This window comes from Mesocricetus auratus, unplaced genomic scaffold (assembly GCF_017639785.1).
Source record: "Mesocricetus auratus isolate SY011 unplaced genomic scaffold, BCM_Maur_2.0 Super-Scaffold_100014, whole genome shotgun sequence".
Lineage (NCBI taxonomy): Eukaryota > Metazoa > Chordata > Mammalia > Rodentia > Cricetidae > Mesocricetus > Mesocricetus auratus.
In genome coordinates, this window is record NW_024429197.1 from 740,754 (window position 1) to 760,219 (window position 19,466).

Below are 19,466 nucleotides of genomic sequence, written 5' to 3' on the forward strand. Positions count from 1 at the left end.
TCAGGAACTCACAGAAGCTATGACCATCTGCACAAGACCTACTCTGTGGTATCTTTTATTCTCCTCCCTCCTCAGACTGAGAGAGAGAGAGAGAGAGAGAGAGAGAGAGAGAGAGAGAGAGAGAGAGAGAGGGAAGGAGGGAGGGAGGGAGGGAGAGAGGGAGGGAGAGCACACTCTTTGGCAGGCTAGTGCCTTCATCCATCATCTCAGAACCCTCATGGACCAGACATCTGCATACAGATGTGTGAACACCCAGCATTGTTATCAATCTGCAGACACACATACATGTTTTGGTAGTATCTTTTGTGTATGAGTGTTGGGGGGTGTTGTGTTTTGGGTTTAAGCTGTTTCTTTTGGAGAGTTTATAAAATGTCTTAAGTGGTGACTCACCCAGAAAGAAAGGTTCCTCACTCAAACAAAACAAACCACAACGGCACCCAGAGCCTGTAACTTGTCTTCCTATCTGATTTACCTTTATGCATTTTTCTAAGCCTTGGTTTTCTAATTAGGGAGAAAGAAGAGACAGTCTTATTCCCACACTCCGGCAGCATGTGACCGCATTTCAGTTATATTTTCCTTTGGGCTGGATAAGGGTAATGAACAGATCTTTATCAAATAATTTGACAGACTTTGTTCCGGCCAGCAACTCATGCTAATAAGATGCACTTGGAGTCTCGGCTGTGTTTGAAGTTCACCCCAATATCAGCAGAAAGTCAGAGAGAGGCTCCGGAGCTGTCAGGCGTAATCTGTGTGACCAGCATCGTCATTCAGAGGCAGAAGCTGTGTGAGCCCATCTCTTTGGCAAACCAAAGGTCTGTGAGGGTCTGTTGAGTGAGAGGGTGATAAGAGCCACGGTGGGGTGGGTTAGGCTCAGAAACTTAATGATCAAAGTATGGTCCTTCAGATTGCCTGTCAACTGCAACGTTATTCTGTGGTGGTTGCTCTTCAGCGTCAACTTGGCTGGATTTAGAATCACCTGGGAGACACACCTGTGAATGTGTCTCTGCGGGGGTTTCAAGAGAGTTAGTGGAAGAGAGAAGCACCCTGAATGTGGTGGGACTGCTCCACAAGCTGGTGTCATGGAATGAATACAAAAGAGAAGGGAGCTGAGCACTGTCAATCATCTCTCTGCCCATGACTTATAGCTGCCTCATGCTCCTGCTATCATGGGCTCCCCGCCATGATGGACTGAGAGCCCCAACACTCCAAATCCTCCTTTAAGTTGTTTGCTGCCAGGAATTAATTTGGTTGTAACAATGAGAAAAGAAACTGAACTGGAGTTCCTCACTGAATGAGGACATGCCACTGTTTTATGGCTAAGTACCAGATTTGACAGGCGAGGACTTGCTTTATGAAGTCCTGTGTCCTCCTGTATATGTGTGTGCCTGAAACCACACACATCTGCCCAGCAAGATGGACAGCAGAGGTGAACAGTGTAGTAACACACAGAACTCTGCATCTTGCGCACAGTGGGGTCAGAATTGGGGCCGATTTGCCCCCGTTAGAATCGTCTATGGTTTAACCATTTGTACCTTGTTTACATCACGGTGATCTTCCAGAAAATGATGTGTGGTGCTACTTTCATGGTGACCACTGGTAGAGTGCTTACAGTGTGATTGACATTGGCTGAATCCTCTACAAATGACGGTTTCATTTTTGTGTGTGGGAGAGAAGGAGAGTGAAAGGGAGAGGGAGGGGGCTGAATGCACACTGTATGTGCCCAGATGTGCACTTTGGCCACAGAAGAAGGTCAGGTGACCTGCCGTATCATCCTTTGTCTTATTCTCTTGAGGCAGCTCTGTAGCTGCCATTACAGTCTCAGAGCAGGGTGTGCTGGTGGATATTGTGTCTATTTTATGGGGGAGCTGTTGATGACTGAAGTACTGGATAATCTGCTAAGTGGAGAACAAAGTAACAACTCAACCCAAGGTCTGGCTGCCTCTAAAGTGTGTGTCCCTATGTTATGGCCCCGCAGTGAATTGTCACCAATGTCCCAGCCTAGGCAAGAAATGTGTAGGCAGAGCCCATGGAGGATGCTTGGGTTCCCTTTGCTTGGTTAAGACATCCTCCCAGTTCTAACCTCCCACATCCCTTAGGGCCTGCACCCCCTGAATCCTAAATAAAATTCTCCTTGCTCTTTTTACTCAGTTCCCAGAATTCCTTTTTTCCCTGGGACCTGAACTTCTCTGTCCTCCCCAGCATCCGCCTGTGCTACTGGCTCTGGAGGGATGAGGTATAATAATCATGGGTCTATGTTGGTATCACTGAGGATTTTGTAATAAATTCAATTAGGACTCACCTTGGTGCTTCTCAGTTTTCCAAAGATGGACTAGGTAGCTTCAACCATGTGAGCATTTGTTTTAAGCACCAAGGTCAGGAAGCCAACCCCCTGTTTAAATAACAAAGTCATTGTCTCATATCCAATTTAAGAGAGAGGGATAAAGGGTGGGGAGGGAAGAGGGGGATGAGAAGGAATGAAGTAAGAGGTAGGGCTGAAGGAGACAGGAGAATACCTCATGCTCAACTGCCTCCTGATGCCTGCATTCAGATCACACTAGGACAGAGGGCCAGAGGGGGCTGCGTTGGCTCTCCATGCTTTGCATCCTCTCCATCATGTCTTCCGGGGGTTGAGCCCTTCCTGCTGTGTGCTCCAGGCTGCTCATCCTAATCTCCTGAGCCTCTGCTTCAGCATCTCTGAAGTGGTGAAGATAATAGCTCATGTCCCCAAAGAACTGTGTGGAGAATTAAATGGGAACATTATGTGTCATAGTTACAGAACTCTTGGATCTCTCCCTGGGAAGGCTACCATGCCTGTAGTAACTTCACTTGCAGAATCTCTGAAGACCTAATGAGCGATTCCTTCTGTTTCTTTCCTAAATCTGTCTATCCTTTCCCTGGCCCAAAGGCATCATTGCAGGACTTGCTTTATTTCCACAATAGGCAAAATGTCTGCCTTTCCCCACTGACTGCTCAGAGGCTGCTTTGCTTAATCACCTCCTGGTCGGGGTGCTCATCCTGTCCTAGGGAAGCAGCCAGGTGGTAGAGCACTGTGTGTAGGGTCCTGTAATCCCAGTATTGGAAAAAAAGAAAAAGGTAGGAAGTATGGGAAATATTTAATCTATGCCTTAGTTACATTCTGCTATAATTTGCTCTCACAAATTCATTTGTACATCCCTGAATGGGCATCAGTTTTAGGGTGTGTGCTTGTGTGTGTGTGTGTATGTGTTCCCATATGTGCAGATGTGAACATGCGTGCACAATTCATGCCAGAGGAGGATGTCTCTGACTTATTCTCTTGAGATGGTCTTTCACTGGTCCTAGAACTAGGCTGGAGGTCTCCACCCATCTCTTTCCCCACAGTACAGGAAGTTACAGGCTTTCACAGTCATGCCTGGATCCTTTATATGGTGACTGGGGATTCAAACTCAGGTCCTCTTGATTGGTCAACAAACATTCTTACCCACTGAACCATATGCTCAACCCTATATATGTTTTTCTTTATAAAGGGATATATTGGAAAGAGGGGAAAGGTAAGAAATTGGGAAAAACCTAGATAAATTGACAGAAGACAATGAGTGTCAGACTAGAAAGAAAAACAGGAAGTCATTGATCAGGAATTTAGGATCTCATGCCACGCATGACCCACAGTACTAAAGTTGCATTTTGAGGGGCACTGTAAGATGGTTCTGGGAGAGGAACTCTTATATTTGTCAAATGGGGAGTCTACACCATGTAGGGTCACGTGCATGAGCGAGTTGAAATGTTAAGCTTTCAAATGTTAAAATTCATTACTCAAGTGTTCGAGGGCATGACAGCAGGTGGTTCATGAGTTGTCACTCAGCCCAGTTGGGTTGAAGTCTTGGCTCTGCCACAAAGTGGCATCTTTTGCTCTTGAATCTCACCTGGAATGCAGGTTGTAAAGATTTCACAGGTAGAGGCAGGCAAATAGAACAGAGAGATTCACATTGGCATCTTCCTTTTAAATGGCCACTGAGTGTGTATAATGTTAGTGTCTGGATTTTGACAGCAAAAGGCAGAGCTTAAGTTCACATCTGACAAGAGGAAGGGATAAAAGGGATGAAAGGTAGGGTGGCCTGAAAATGCCTAAGCTAGGTTACTAATCTATGAGATGCGGCACCATGAAGGACAGACGTGCCACAGCTCAGATAGAACTGCTTTGGATTTTTTTCTGTTATCTGGGGTCTTCGGTCTGTCAGTGCACATTTTAGGACTGGTTTTGAACCGTTTTGTGAAGGAGATCACTGGGATTCAAGGGAGATCCCAATGAATCTACAATCTCTTTAAGCATGGGGTCTTCACAAAGTTCCTTCTGCCAGCCCAGGAACATACTGGTTCTTTTATCACCCGTGTCATCATCAATTCATTTGCAGAATCTTGAGATTCCCAGTCCAGCACCTTCTTGGTTGGGAGACCATGGCATGGGGAAGAAAGAGGCTTGGTGGAAGGGGAGTGGCGTGGACAATAGGACACATGGGGCACGGGGGCTGTGGAGATGGCTCAGTGGTTTTGAGCCCTTGTTACCCCTTCAGAGGACCCAGGTTCAGTTCTTAGCATCCACGTGATGGGTGACAACCATCTGTAACTCTAGTTCCAGGGTTTCTGATGTTCCCTTTTGATCTCTGTGAACACCAGGCACGCACAGTGCATATACACGCAAATACTCACACACTGAAATAACTTAGTCTAAAAACCCACATGTGATATGAAAATGGAAGTGGGAGGGATACAGTAAAGATAAGGGCCACAGAAATGGGGGAGTAAAATAGAGGATCAACCAAAACTAAGTATGCATGAAAACGAAATAGGAAACCTGTGATTTTGTATACTAGTTTAAAAATAAATACACAGAAAACCCAATGGTACCTACTCAGTTTGGATGGAAAGGCATCTCACAGGCTGGGGCATCCTCAGCTGTCCTGGTTCCCCCCTCAGCATCCGACCCCTCAGTGCGCCCTGTGTTTGTGCAGCTCCCCCAGGACGCACTGTTCCAGATGCATACAGCTGCAAGAGTCTGGGGCCAAGGACCCGGTGTTCTGTGGGAGAGCATTGTGCTCTCATCCTCCCCACTGGGGCTGATGGGTCCTAACACAAGCCTTCCCTGTGCCTGGCTGGGACAGCAGCCACAGCACGTAGACAATGGGTACATGGCACCCCCAGGTTCCCCTTTCCGATTCTTGCTCCCCCGCCCCTTCCCCCCTCGCTGGTGCTTTCTTTTTTCAGTCTTGGAAACATCCAGTTCCTTCCCTGCAAAGGAACATCACGGAGAGCTGGCTGTGATTCATGAACTTTTTTAGAAGCCACACACTGATCCTGTGAGCCTGGGGGATATCAGCCCTCCCGGGAGCAGATGAGAAAGCCTGGCCATGCTGCAGATGCTGGTTTCTTTTCTTTTTAATGCTTTAAAAATACATGTTTTCTTTATTATGTCCTCTCTCCAGGTGAGAAAACATGGTGGTTAGGCCAGAGACACAGCTCCGTGGGTACAGGCTTGAGCTGTGAAGACGTTTCTATTCCCAGACCGGCAAGGTGGAAGTTCTGTGGCCTCCATACGCACACCTTAGCCCGTGCACATGCTCACCCATACACACAATAAATAATTTTTTTTCCAGAGAGATCTAGAAGAAACCTTGGCTGAGTGTGTAGACACACAAAGGGGACAACTTTAAAGAATTTAGGTCTCGGGCCTCAGTGACATAATCAGTTCATGGGTGATTCGGGATGACCTTGGAACTTTTGAGTGGATCTAGGGAGTTAAGAGCTATTAAGCTGCAGATGTGTCCCCTCAATTCAAGAGCAAGGATGCTGTCACAGACTGGGAGGTCTCACAGAGGAACATTCTGTGCAGGGTGGGGAAGAGCTGTTCATCTTTTGGAGGTGGCTGGTAACTGCCGACTCTTTCCTGTCCCCTTGTGTTTCCTGCTGCTTCTGGTTCCTCAGCTGCTGAAGTCAGTGGTCCTTCTGGCTGGACAGAACCATGCACGTTTCATTTCGCATGCATGCACGGGGGTCCTGAGATGCGTGGGCGCTGTTGTAGAAGCGCAGGACACAGCTTGAACAACATAGACAAAGACCTATTCCTCATTGACCAGAGCTATGGAGGGGGCTGGCAGTCAGAAAAAGGGGGAAATATGCAGAATGCCCAATGAGGAAGTGCTCTGAGAGCATGGATGGCTACACGGGAGGGAAGTAGACCTGGGCACTTGAGCACAGTGTGGGCACGGCAAGGAAGCCACCGATGGTTTGCAAAAGGCAGACAGGATAGCAAGCAAACATCCTGAGGCAGAAACACTGACGATCAGGTGGCCAGCATGGCTGGAGCAAAGTGAGCTGGAGAGGGCTGTGTAGAACCAAGACCAAGTTCCCAGATGAGTGGAGATGTCAGGATCCATCTGAAGCAGGCCTGACCTCGGGTATCAAGGACACAGCGAGCTGCAAGGAACCAGACTTCTCTGCCAGGCACATTCCCTTGGTCAGCTTCTGCCACTCATTGCTGACAAACGATGAATACAGTGACTACCTCAACCCACATCTCACACTGTTAAGATTGGTACTCTCACTGCCTTGCTTTACGGACGAGGCTTGGAAGATTGGCCATGGTCACAAGTCACACAGCTAGCCAAGTGAGCAGTTTGAATTGGGATGAGGCACATGGTCCCTTAGATATGTGCCTCTGGCTGGCACAAATAGTGTGATTAGACCCACAAGGGTCTTTCATACGTGAGCACAAAGTGAGTGCTTGTACATCATATCTTTATGTCGCTGGGCATAAAGACATCTTGTAGAAGTGTGCATAAGCTTTTTCTTGACATCATTTAGGAGCCCCATGTAAAAACTCATTTGAGAAGATCTGGTAGGTTTGGGGCTTTCTGAGTTCAAATCCTGAATCTGCCACTCGCTACAAAGAAACCTGACCTTGGACTGGTGCTGCCTCCCTGCTGTGACTCAGTTTCCCCAGGAATGGCATGAGGCTGGCACAAGCATTCCCCTCTTGAGTAGGTGCTAAGGGTAAAATACTTTAGTCCAAGGTCTTGGCCTATGGCCAACAGACAGGATGTTTCTGATCCAGTCAGCTGCTCCTGACTTGAATTGTCATGGGAAGTTCCCACCTCCTTGTTCCTTGATCCTTCTGGTGACCACCCAGGTACTAAGTCAAGACACGAGACTGGACTGAGCCCACAGTGGATTATTTTCTCAGTCACAAATTGGCTGTGTGAACCTCCCCTATGCTCTTTCTCCACTTGGGTACCCCGCCCTTCTGGAAATGCTGGAGGAGATGTTGTTTGAATTTGCTTTGACCTTTTGGGGTAGAAGACCTTATCCCTTCAGTGGCTCCCTGAGTCTCAGAGCTATTCCTCTAAGGTCACCCTCTCTGTATAACAATTTCCTATAACACTCAACCCTGGGGGTTCAACAAGCCATTCTTGTGTATTGTCTGGTGTCATGGTGTGGCCACTCCTGTCTCCCTCTTTCCTTGCTTGAGACATTCTGGAAACTACTAGAAAGGGTCTCAGGAGCTTCAACTCAACCCAAACCAACTTCTGCTCTTAAAGTGTCTGAAAGTCATATTAGAGTCACTACACCCCTGGATGGTGACAGAGAGGTAGCCATTGGCACATGCCATATTTTAGGGCACAATTAGAAAGAACACTAAGGTTTAATAGCTGTGTATGTGTGCATGCATCTATTTCTCTCTCTCTCTCTCTCTCTCTCTCTCTCTCTGTGTGTGTGTGTGTGTGTGTGTATGTGTTCTCATGCACACATCAGAGGCAAAGGCAGGTGGATTTTTGTTGATGGTGTTTCTGTCCTACCAAGTCCCACTGATGTTTAGTTCCAAATAAACATACTGAGGTTTATAATAATTAAAAACTGGCCATTGGCTCAGGATTATTATTGGCTAGCTCTCTCTTAATTATTAACCAATTTCTAGTAAATTATATATTGCCACGAGGCTGTGGCTTACCTGTAATGCTCCAGCATGTTACTCCTTTGGTGGCTACATGGCATCTCACTCTTGTGACTACTGCTAGTCTGGTAGCCCTGCCTATGTTTCCTGCCTGGCTACTGTCCGTTGACTGAAACAGCTTTATTCATCAACCAATAAGAGAAACATATATTCACAGTATAAAGAAGGACATCCCCCCACAGATTTCTATGAGATGAAGGCCAGCTCAGTCTACATAGCAAGCTCCAGCCCAGCCAAGGCTATAGAGTGGGACCCTGTCTCAACAAGAACTAAAATATAAAAAAAACCCTCCAAGTTTTAGAAATGAATATAATGAACACGTCAAACCTTTAATGCGAATTTTAAAACTTTAATTTTCATCAGAGAAGAAAGAAGTTGAGCTGCTTTTGAAGACTCTCCAGCAGGGCCTGGGAGCCTCAGACCATAAAGCAGCTGTCATGCAGGTGTGAGGACCTGTGTTCAATCTCCAGATCCACCCCACTCACACCACCAAACTAAATCTGGACAGGGTGGCCCACTGTGAGCTTTGGATTCAGAGAGAGACCCTGTCTTAAAAACTAAGTAGGGCTGAAGAGATGACTCAGTGGTTAAGAGTACTTACTGCTCTTCCAGAGGACCTACATTCAATTCTTAGCACCCACAACCATCTATAACTCTACTTCCAGGGCATCTAACACATTTTTATGGCCTCTGAGGGCACCAGACACACATGGTACAAGGCATATAAGCAGGTTGAACACCTACAGACATAAAATAAAATAAAACTTAAAGATATATAAGGTAGAGAAGTGATTGAGGAAGGAACCCAATGTCACTCAATCTCATGCCCCCCTCTCATGTGTGTGCACACACCCACACCCACACACTCACACACTCACACACTCACACACCCACACACCCACACACTCACACACTCACACACCCACACACTCACACACTCACACACTCACACACTCACACACTCACACACCCACACACTCACACACCCACACACCCACACACCCACACACCCACACACCCACACACTCACACACTCACACACTCACACACCCACACACTCACACACCCACACACCCACACACTCACACACCCACACACTCACACACTCACACACTCACACACTCACATGCCTGTGCAGCACTTGCACCTGCACACGTGTGCACACACACACACAATTAACATTAAGGACAACAGCACAGTGCATAGCTAAAGTAATGGCCATGCCAGATGAGAATCTGTCACCCACCCCTAGACACCCACCCTGTTCCCTAAAAATATGACATGCGTCAAGAGCCACCTGTCCATCACTGTCTGGGGATGTTGTGACTCTAGGATGACTTCCAGGCTCTTTAACAGCAGAAGTTGGTTTGGGTTGAGTTGATGCTCTTGAGAGTCTTCCTGGTAGACACCCACCATGGGATTGCAGCCCACTCTGTGCGGCTTTTGTAGTTTCAAAGTTTAGGGTTCACCATGTGTTAACCATACACCCCAGCCACCCCCACTTACTTAGCTCAGTAAATTCTGCTCAAGGGGCATATTGTAGCCCTCCTATTTTAGACTACAGAATTCAGTAGCAGAAGATAGGTTGCTGCCTTGGCTGCTGTCCAGTGTCATTTAATCCTGGAAGGACCCCCGTGATAAAACCACTCTCAATCTCTGTTCAAAAACGTTGTTAAGCCTCCTGTTCAAATTTATTGTTCAAAACTGTTCGTACTAAGAAATACAAGCCTTCCTGAGAGCCGTTCCTCAAGCTATCTCTTGTAAGACGGCTTGGGCACGCTGTAAATCGTTCCTCCGTTGGTACAAGAAGTCATAACAGCATCTTTGGTAGCAGCCGGCTTGTAGCTAGAGCTGAGAATGGCTGTGAGGAGGGGGTCTTTCACTCCTCTTTAGAGTCGGGGTGGAAATTTACTGCCACCTCAACCACCTCTGTGTAGCCCTCAGATGCATAAAAGCCCTTCTGTGTGATGGTGGGTTGGTTTTTAATATTGTGGCAGGTGTGAGTGTACATGTGCATGTGTGTGTTTGTGTATGTCTGTGTGTATGTGTGTTTTCAACTATGTGAACACATTCAAACACCATGATGACCATTTACAGCTTGATTGTTTCTCTCTCTGTCTTTCTCTCTGTCTCTCTGTGTAGTATGTACATGCAGATACACACATCCATGCATATATGGCAGCCAGCAGAGGATGTCATGTTTCCTTTCCTGTTCTTTAACTCTCTGCCATTATCTCTTGAGACAAGGTGTCTCGTGGAACCCAGAGCTAGGGTGTCAGCCAGAAAGCTTCGATGACCCTGCTGTCTCTGCCTCCACAGTTCTGGGGTTACAGGCACATGCAGCCATGCCAATGTTTCAACTTGGGTCCTAATGCTTACTCAACAAACATTAAGGCTGTCTCTCCAGCCTTTAGCTTTGGTTTCTCTTCTCTAAGATTAGAAAGGAATCTGCATCCCTAAGCATTTGCCAAGACCTTTAAAGACATTTAGGACCCAAGTTTTCTCAAGCCACCTTCCAATAACCCTTATTACATGGCTTCGTCTGTTGTATGCTGCACAGAGAGACAAAACCGTGCAACACTATAAACGATGGCTAATTACCAAAATCGGTTCCTGCAACAACTCAAAAGATCTGGGTTTAAATGAAGTAAACAAGCCGAGTTGTTTGCTCTTCATTTTCATATGGCAAACTGAAATGTCACAAGGGCGTGCTCTCAGCTGTCAGCTCCTAATCTAATTAGATGGGATAATTGCGGGGGCGGAGCCTGCTGATGGTTGACAAACACATTACACTCATTCCATTCGTTCTGATCCAACTCTGGCAACAGGAGGGTCTCCTGTCACCATGGCAGCCAGGAAGACTCTGGCTGGAGTCTGAGGATGGCCTCTGGGTATAGAGATTGTTGCTAAGGGGAGTAGGAGGCAGCTAGGAAAGCAGAGGTTGGCAAAAAAAAGGCTAAAGCTAACGGAAAGCCGAACTAGTCACTTGATGTTGTAGAAGTGCTGACGGAATTCCTGGGTTGCACTGTAAGGATATGTAGCTGACAGAGCTCATGTGACACATTGCCTTTTAGAGACCCCTTGGCATGCATCACTAGGAACTGAGCAGCCTTCCTAACCTGACAAGCTTATAAAACCCAAAGCCTTTTGTACACAGACATGCCACCATAAGGAAAATTCCATTCTACAAAACTTAGGTTCATGCACAAAATTATGGAAAAAAACACATAAAATTTAGCTACATATGTAAGGTACAAATAGTTTACCACCACCCTAGTCCCAAACTTTTTATTCCTAGTATTTTAGATAATAGACAATCTCTCTCTCTCTCTCTCTCTCTCCCTCCGTCCCTCCCTCCCTCCTTCCCTCCCTCTCTCTGTCTCTCTCTCTCTCCTCTCTTCTCTGTCTCTCCTTCTCTGTCTCTCTCTCCCCTTTCTCCCCCTTCCTCTCCTCTCTCCCCCTCCCTCTTTCCCCTCCCTCTCTCCCCCTCTCTTTCTCCTCTCTCTCTCCCCCTCTCTCCTCTGTCTCTCTCCTTTATTCACATTCTCTCTGTGAGTGTATTTCTCTATCCTCCCCTCTCTTTCTGCTTTTCCTTTCCCTCCCATTTCATTTTCTTTCCTTTCCTCTCCCTCTTCTCCCTCCGTCAACCCCATGATCATGCCCCTCCGCCCTAGACTTGTACATGCTAGGCAGGTGCTCTACCACTGAGCCAGCCCTAGTCCCGTGCTACCATCTTCTTTTTCTTCATCAGCAAGGCTGATTCACCATGAAAATCACTGAGTTGTGTGTTGGCCACGCTGAGTGGCAGCCCACCAGTTGCTGGCCATCAACACTGTAGCATATTGTTAAAATCAAGGATTAAGTTGTCACTGCCACTGCCTCAAATGGTCACTTCCTCAACAAAACACCTGACCAAAACAACCTAAGGAATGAAGGGGCTACTTTGGCTCACAGTTCTGGGGTGCAGTTTATCATGTACAGATGGAGCTGGGCAAGGAGTATGAGGCTGCTCGCTGGTCATGCTGCATCGAAGGCCAAGAAGCAGAGAGAGGAATGCTGGTGTCCAAGTCTCTTTTTCCTTCTTATTTGGTCCATAGGGTAGAGTCACCCACATTCCTGTTTCAGTTAACCCAATCTAGAAAGCCCCTCCCAGACATGCCCAGAGGTTTGTTTCCATGATCGTCCTAAATAACATGAAGCTGACACTCATAATTAACCATCAAAGACATCTCAATGGAGGAAAGTTGCTGGCTGAGTGATCAGCAGGGGACTGTGCTGGCACAACAGTATTTTATCTTCATGGAGCTTTAATGCTCTCCCCAGGCCTGATTCACACTGATCATTTCCGTTCAGCTAATGCTTTCTTTCCCATACAAAGCATAGAGTTGAATTTTGCCCCAGGCAGCATCCCAGAGGCCACTTGTGATTTTAAATGAGCAGATTTAAGAGAAGGAGGCGGCCCAAAGTAGAAGAAGAGTTCAGTGTGTTATGGTGGCCGAAGAGAGCTCTGTGGCTGTATGGTAAACCCTTACAGGCTCACACATGCTGATGCTCTGGTACTGGCTTAGTTAATTGCTTGTGATGGCTTGGCTCTGGGGAGAAGATACCAGGATTGCTCTATTACCTGTGTGTCATCATGTCTGTCACAGGTGTGGGCAGGATTTCTGCAGACTTGAAGGGGAGGGGAAGCCCAAGACACAGCAAGACACACAGCAGTGACAAATGCAGGGGAACTGATACCCTTCTGCCACTACCTCAAGTTCATCTGAGTCCCCAGAGCACCACCTGGTATTGTCAGCAGGGTGTTTCCTTCTGAAGTGCCTGACCCCAGCATGTTGAGCAGACAAGCACTTCATGGAGTCTGCCAGAGAATCTGAAATAGGATCCTTGGTGTGGCAGCTGCAGCTTTTCTCCAAATAACCCAATTCTATTTCCCATGCCCCCATAGCATCCTTGTGTTTTAGGAACAGATGCTGAGAGCAATTAATTAATCCACCAAAGATGCTGACACTGTGACCCAAACAGGACCAGAACTCAGGACACCTGTTCGGAAGACAGGGAGGGGACCCTCTCTAGTTAGAGCCACAGCAGGTGGTGATAAGCTTCTTCCTTAATTTTCCCTCTGTCTCTTAGTGAGTGAATCAGTCTCAGTCTGAGGGCAACAAGTGACAGGACTCTCCAAGGGAATGGATACAAAGTGTTCCTGATTGACATTTATCTGGCTTGGCCTCCACCTGCAATGTTGCTTCTTTTGCAATGAAGGTACCATGTTTGAGTTATGCCCTTGCCTGATGTGAGCTGAATCTTTTTTCTCAGTGTCCCATGATGGACAGGTGGATGGGAGGGTGGATGGATGGATGGATGGATGGATGGATGGGCATATATGAACAAACAGATATGATGGATAGTTATAACTTGATGTACCTTTACCTACACCTACTAGGGATATTGGACTGCACTGTGCAACCAAGACACAATTACTTGAAGACTCCACTGGCATTGCTGTTGTGCCACACAGACGCAGGTTAGCAGGGTCACACTGTTTCTTTATGATAAAATAGGATCAGTCATTTCATATAGATTTATCTATCTCCATGATTTGAAGACAAAGACAAAGTTAGTCCAAGACATGCTGCCATGTTTGTACAGCCTTAATTGCCCTGGGCAGATTGACAATTTCTATACTTTTTGAATGGCATTTCTTCTTCCCATGGGATCAGGATCCCAAAGGTACCACAGTTAGCCATTAGCTATCATATTGTTGCCAGGGGGATAGGTAAAGATATTTATTCTTCTCTTTTTCTACAGCTACACGTGGGTCTGTGAAGATCCTTGTAGGATAAGTAAGGTTCAGCAGCACTGTAGTCACAAGACAGTGATATTCTGGGGGAGGGGTGGGGTGCTCAGTGGGAAGCCATGAGGTTCAGAGAGCGCTTGTCTGGCAGTCACAGGTACATCTTGACTGGTGCTGCTTGTGGCCATTCATGAGCACCGTGAGTCATGACAAAGTAACCCAGATAATGTATCCACTCACTACAACAGCCTTCTGAATAGCGTGACCAAACCCATTTCTAAAACGAGGATGTCAAACCCAAGTTCTCAGGGAAATGGGTAACAGACCCAAGAGCACATCCTTACAGAAGCCTTCTGACCTCTGGATTAGGTCACACGTCATTTGTGACAATGTCTCGGCCACTCATGCACCTGTCCACAAGAACCCTGGATGGTTGATTGACATCTGATACCCATACCTGAGCCCTCCTCCTTATCTGTGAACAAATGGCATGGTGCTGTGCCTAGCTCCATCACTGAAACTCTGAATAAACTATCAGCTCATAACAGCCATACCACAAAAGCCTTCCCACCATTACAGCCATGGGAAGAAACATTTCTCCAATGATATTCCTTGGCCAAAGTGAAGTTAAAAATAGCACTTGAGTGACTGGGGTGGCTCACTTGCTCTGATACCTGCATGCTTCGTGTATGAAACAGATGAATTACATGTCCAGATTAGGCTCTGCTCCTGCAATATACGAGAGAATCCGGGACACTCTGGTCCTACATTTGGGAATGTATGCTTAGTGCGTGTATGGAAGGAGGTTTTCAGGATGTCTGCTGACCCTGTGTAAAGTGCCAAGTTTGGGGTTTGTGCTGTTCTCGTCATACCCCAGGTCCCGCTGGAAAACTGCACATGGGGACCAGCCAGTCCCTCAAGGGTATGGATGGAAGTTAACAGTGTGGAAGAAACCTTTCAACTTTTCTGTAATCCAGTTTTGTGAGCGATGAGAAGGCTAACACCACAATAATAGCTTCCTTGGTGCAGAAGAGAGGAGATTCACCGGCTGGTGCGGGAAGGAAGGAGTTAATCTTTCACCTCTGTTCTCAGGGGTGGCATATTTCCTGTGGGTGATTGCTCCATGTTCCCATCACCTTTCAACTTGAAGTTTAATAGGCCGATGATATATATGTGTATCTAAGACCATGAAACTGGAATTTGACCTGCCAGGTTAATAAACACTAGCAGTTACTGTAACTCACAAATTACAGGTCCCCATTTTCACAACCGGGTTGCAGGCATTAATTAAAACCAGTGTTACAAATCACAGCACTTCAGAATGCCTGCAATGTTTAAATTATCAATGGTGTTGCCACCTTAATTTAAAAAAAGCAACTTCTATCATTTCTCAAAGAGTACCGGGAAGCCAGTCTAAGCTTATCTCTCAGGCTTGCAGCCATTAAGGAGCTGAGAGCAAATGGAAGTGTTTTCAATGTTTCTCAATATGTCAAAGCACAAATAATTGGGCTGGAGACCGGAGCTGCCTCTGCCTGTTATGACAATACAATTCATAAGAAGATGTTATTGTCAGTGAGTCTTTGATTTGGCTTGGTTGGTTGTCTCTGTGTCCATCTCCTTCTGCATTCTGAATGGAATTGACATTGCCACATGGCATGGAAACTGGTTGCGATTTCAATGCCCTCTGATGGGTCACAGCATGTAAATGTGACTGGGATTGCATTTTCATGAAATAGAGCGGTACAGGAGGACACAGTGCGGGAAAGACTCCCCGAGGGAGGACTGTGAGGCAAGATCCAGAAGACTGCCTTGATGTGATGAGTTGTGAACAGCTGACTTAGAGCAATCTAGCCAGATGAGCATGGTGTCACAGGCCTAGGATCCCAGCACATGGGCACCAGAGGTGAGAGCACTGTGAGTTCAAGGTCAACCTGGGTTATATAGCAAAGTCCTGACTTAAAATCCAGGAGGAGGAACCATTTGTGATAAAGAACATATCTTAACAGGGCCTGGAAGATGACTCGGTTAGTGCAGGGTTTGCCGTGCAAACATGGGAAATTGAGCTTTATCCCTAACACCATATCAAAGCCCAACACAAAACCATTGTGATTCAGACACTGGGGAGCAGGGTATAGGTGGATTCCTGGAACTCCTTCACCAGCCAGTGTGGCTGATGCTGCAAGCTCCAGGTGGAGCAAGAGACCCTGTCTCACTAAGCAGGAGGGGCTGGAGAGATGATTCTGTAGTTAGGAATTCTTGCTATTCTTGCAGAGGACTGTGTTTGTTTCCCAGAACCCACTTGGTGGTTCATAACCGCCCACAACTCCTTATGACTGCTCCTTATGCCTGACCACTTCTTATGAGTGCTGTAGACATTAAACACACACGTGATACACGGACATATCCAGGCAAAACACTCGTATACATGAAATAAAATTAATTTTAAAAATCCCTTTAAAAGATGGAGAAGGATTGAGGAAGACACCCGATGTCAACCTCTGGTCCCTAAAGGCACCCAAGTGTGCATGCATATATAAACACACCACACATACATACATACATACACACATGCATACATACATACATACACATCTTAAAACTTTTTAAAATTGATTTTTACAAATGAAAGAGGAATGTAGACTTTGGTACAAAGTACAGACTCAACAGTTAGTGAGCTGGTAATACCCTACTGGGGAACGGAGAGAAGGCTGGACTGGGAGAAAAGAGCAGAAACAAGAGTCTAGAGTTGGGGGACAGTCATAAATCATGTGGTTCAGGGCAAGGAAAGGGGGATGAGGAAAAATATAACAGAACTGTATGGAGAAGTATTGTAAGAAGTTATGCATAGATATGGTGGGGGATAATTGAAGAAAATTATCTTTAGGGTAGGCAACAGGGCAGATGCTGAGGAAACAGTGGACAAGATCTTGGAAATGGCTGTTTCCCTTCAGCAGAGGCTGTCCTGGGGTACTCCATGCCAGCTATTTGGGGAAAGTAAGTTGGGTGATGGAAAAGACGTTGGCTCTGAACCTTTCCCTCAATACCACTGATGTTGGTGTTACTGACGGTGGGAGTAGCTTGAAGCAAGAGTTTGTTTCTGCTCAGTAACTTTGGTCAGAGTGTGACTTCCCAGCATTGCACAGACAGTGGTAGGCAGCCCCACTCCAGCACCGTTGGAGGAAGCTAGAGAAAGAGGCAGCTCTAGGCCAATGAAGCTGTATCATGACAGAGAGAACAAAGACGACTGTTAGAAAGTAAAGCCACAGGGGTTGGGGAAATGGCTCAGTGGTTAAGAGCACTGACTACCCTCTGGAAGGACCCAGGTTCAATTCCCAGAACCCACATGGCAGCTCACAACTGTCTCTAAGTCAGTTCCAGGGAATCTGACACCCTCATACCAATACACATAAAATAAAATTAATTAAATTATTCTTTAAAAAGAAAGTAAAACCACAGAGGTGTGGTATCCTACAGAGCTGCATCCCAACCCAGCTTCTGGAATCATCAGTCATGTAGGCCAAATCCTCCACTTCCCTAAGCCTCAAATCTTTCTAGTAGGTGCTATATAAATGAATTTGAATTTGATAAGATTCTTGTGAGGACTGATTATATACCGACATCAGTACCCCTGCCTCATAATCCATTCTCAAGAGGAGTGCTACCCCCTTCCTCTGTGAGGAATTCTCTCCTACCACAGATGCACCATTTCCATCAGCTGACATGTCCACAGAAACCAGCTGATAAAAAATTCAGTGTGGGGACTCAAAATGTGTTTACTGTGTGCCTTCAGTGAGCTTCTTAATGCCATGATTCTGCACAGGCTCTTTATTTTTTCTCATCCCTCAATGTCCCTGTTTTTTCCTGGATAATAGGAGACACAAAGCTAGTCCCATCATCCCTTCAATGCTGTCTTACATTTTCTACGTCTCTCTCTCTCTCTCTCTCTCTCTCTCTCTCTCTCTCTCTCTCTCTCTCTCTCTCTCTCTCTCTCTCTGTGTGTGTGTGTCTCCTCTGTATCTATCTCTCCCTATCTTCTTCTCTGTCCCTGTCTCTCTCTTTTCCCCCTGGTTATATCTTCAGCTGCACACTGTCTAGTTGAATAGTGTCTTAGTTAGCCAAGAAAATGAGTTTTAGCCTGTAAGGACCAAAGCCCCATCACTGTGCTCTGAGGAAGGATTAGCTATTGGGTTAAGTTGCCAAGACTGAGAGAACAAAGTCCCACAGACTGGAGTATACAACACAGAAGTCCATTTTCTCCCAGGCTGGAGGCTGGAGGCCAGCAGGCTATTACCATTCAAGGCTTTGTGCCTAGCTAGGGAATGGCGTCTTCTCCATGTGTCTGTCCACAGCATCCCCCTGTGTCCTGTATCCCAATAGCCTCCACTGATGTCACCAGTCATGAATTAATCTCCTCTAGTGACCTTGTCTTACCTTGGGTTTAAAGCACCCTGTTGTGAGCCACTGCCATCTGACCTGTGGACACCTTCCTGTGACCAGCTGTGCCTCCTCCCCTGTCTGTGAGATTCCCTCAGAGAAGAATGAGGTGTTGGGCAGGGGGGTCACCTGAAGTACCAGCCGCCCTAACTGTAGGTGGCCCTGGGACCTAGGGAAGGTGCTACAGTGTAGAGGTAGGTAAGATTAGGAGAAGGGGGCTCCATCTACGTGGCCATGGGGAAGGATAGTCTGTAAAGGCTGAGGATTTCCCAGGGCAGAAGCTTTGGGGTCCCTCATGTTCTTGTCAGGATCCCCTCATTGGGGCTCTGTAAGTAAGCCCACTTGTTTCATTGGTTCCCAGAGTTACCTGTGATGGCATCAAACTTTGGTTAGTCAGTGGGATTTGTGTGGAAGTAGAACAGAGGGTGCTTACATCCTCCCACCACTCAGGGAAGGAATTTTAGCAATGTCTCCATGTCTCCAATACAGCTACCCACTGAGACACAAGGGACTAGAACTTAGGACTTAAGTCTTTGAAATCATTTTAGAGGGCTGGAAGACACAGTTCAATCTGTGACTTTTCTGGACCCTGGAACTATGGACCAGATCCTTGAAGGCTTTTGTTCCTGTTTTGAAAGGTATTGGGACCTATGAGCTGGGTTCTAAGATTGGAGTGGTGCCAACAACATGGCGTTAATTATGTTAAGATCTGGGCACCTATTATACCTGCACACATCCATCATACACATATTCACAATAATTATGCTCATGGCCTTTGCATCTTGCTTCTAATAAGAAAGGCCTAGCTAGCATTTTCATTCATTTATAGATGTAATTATCCATAATTCAGGCAATCTTTCTAAAAAAGAAATGAAACCATGAGTCACAGAATTCTTTGATCACCCAAAGGAATATATGTAGGAGGAAGTCTGTATGCCGCTATTAAACATGTGACTTACTAGAGGCGCATACAGATGAGGTAATAAAAGGGCGGTTTACCACACCGCTAACCACACCCACTTTAGGCAGGACTAAAGACGTATACGGCTGGACGTAAAGACGTATATGTACGTAGGCGGAACTACGTCACTAGCCAGGCCCACTTTTGGGCATGGCTAGGGGGTATTACGGGGGAAGGTATAAAAGACAGCACACAGGAAGTCTCGGTCTCTTTTCCCGGAGTTCAGCTTCCGGTTTGGCAGCGGAAAACTGCTTGGCTCATCTGGGTTGCTTGTTTGGTATCTTGTGAGTAAT

The 19,466-nt window shown here is 46.5% G+C and overlaps 1 protein-coding gene and 1 long non-coding RNA gene across 4 annotated transcripts in view; one reads left to right on the plus strand and one right to left on the minus strand.

Annotated features, from left to right (window-relative positions):
- The window catches only part of Kazn (kazrin, periplakin interacting protein), a 981,286-nt gene that overhangs the window by 306,979 nt on the left and 654,841 nt on the right, over window positions 1-19,466 (plus strand). The gene's annotated exons all lie outside the window — the stretch shown is intronic.
- LOC121144152 lies at window positions 541-5,031 on the minus strand. Its single transcript, XR_005881460.1, has 4 exons — window positions 4,889-5,031; window positions 2,514-2,732; window positions 2,300-2,389; window positions 541-824 (listed from the first exon to the last, which is right to left on the minus strand). It is a non-coding gene; the product is annotated as an uncharacterized LOC121144152 (long non-coding RNA).